The 1,156-nt window shown below is 34.7% G+C and overlaps 1 non-coding gene across 1 annotated transcript; it reads right to left on the bottom strand.

Moving 5' to 3' along the window:
- Window positions 1–508: 508 nt before the first annotated feature.
- TRNAV-UAC lies at window positions 509–581 on the bottom strand. The gene has a single exon. It is a non-coding gene; the product is annotated as a tRNA-Val (tRNA).
- Window positions 582–1,156: the final 575 nt, after the last annotated feature.

Genomic DNA, 1,156 nt, shown 5'->3' with positions numbered 1-1,156 from the left:
CACCTTCGTCCTACCACAGTTTGACTAGTCTACTCCATTTCGAGTGAACAAAGATATCATAGGCTTTGCAGTGTACCCAAAATGGTTTAGCTTTGAGTTAGAAAGTCACCGTTGGCAAACAGAGAGATTTACGTGAAGATAGATATGGTCATTACAATGGTTTAGCTTTGAGTTAGAAGCCAAATATTAATCATTTATACAATTCTAGTAAATTACCAAACAGAGAGATTTACGCAAAGATAGATATGGTCATTACAATGGTTTAGCTTTGAGTTATACGTTTTTAAACTAGTTTGTAATGCTCTAAATAAATTCTAGTATAGTGAGTNTTTTCTGTAAGTTTCAATGTGGTAGTTAAGAGTGACTGGAGAACGTTTTTAAACTAGTTTGTAATGCTCTAAATAAATTCTAGTATAGTGAGTGTTACACAAATTTCTTAGAGTATGAGTCTTGGATGAACAAAAATGTTTCCCATCCGAAAACTACATCATTGCAAGCAAAGAAGCAAAGTTGTTGCCCAAGATTGAACTGGAGACCTTTAGTGTGTAAGACTAACGTAATAACCACTACACCACAACAACAAGTTGTCAATGATGTCCATGATCCAAAAAATAGATAATAATTATAAATTTTAATGTTTAAACAAAATATCCTTAGAACCTCGCAAGGTTTCATCAATATTCTTCCAAAAAAAAAATATATATTTTTTTTACTTTTCAAATAAATAAATAAAAATAAAAAAATAAGTTTATTGTTAGTAAGATGAAACCGTTAATATGCGACCTTAAATTAAGTAGAAAATTTCGGGTCGTTACAAGTTGGTTTACCATAGTCTATACACGCGTGATGTAGTCAGATACACTTTCCGACTTCTTCATCTTCATGCTCTCCAACTCGCCACAAAGAGTTTGGAGACGCACTTGCTTGACTCAGTCGGTTCCTCTGAACACTTTTCCTAAAGTGTCCACACTTTTTTTTGAAGTAGTTGCACTGGCAATCTTCTCAAAGCCTGACTTGTCAACGGCTCGGAACAACATGTATAGTGTCGCCTTATCCTTTGATCGCACCTCTTTTAACGCCTTTTTTTGTGTCGCTGTATAACCTGTGGTATCTTTTGGTTCTTTGAACCATTCTTCGACCACCACCCATGCACCTT

Source organism: Cucurbita pepo, chromosome LG01 (genome assembly GCF_002806865.2).
Source record: "Cucurbita pepo subsp. pepo cultivar mu-cu-16 chromosome LG01, ASM280686v2, whole genome shotgun sequence".
NCBI classification, from domain to species: Eukaryota; Viridiplantae; Streptophyta; class Magnoliopsida; order Cucurbitales; family Cucurbitaceae; genus Cucurbita; species Cucurbita pepo.
The sequence above is the reverse complement of the archived record's forward strand: the minus strand, read 5'-3'. Positions and strand labels throughout refer to the sequence as shown.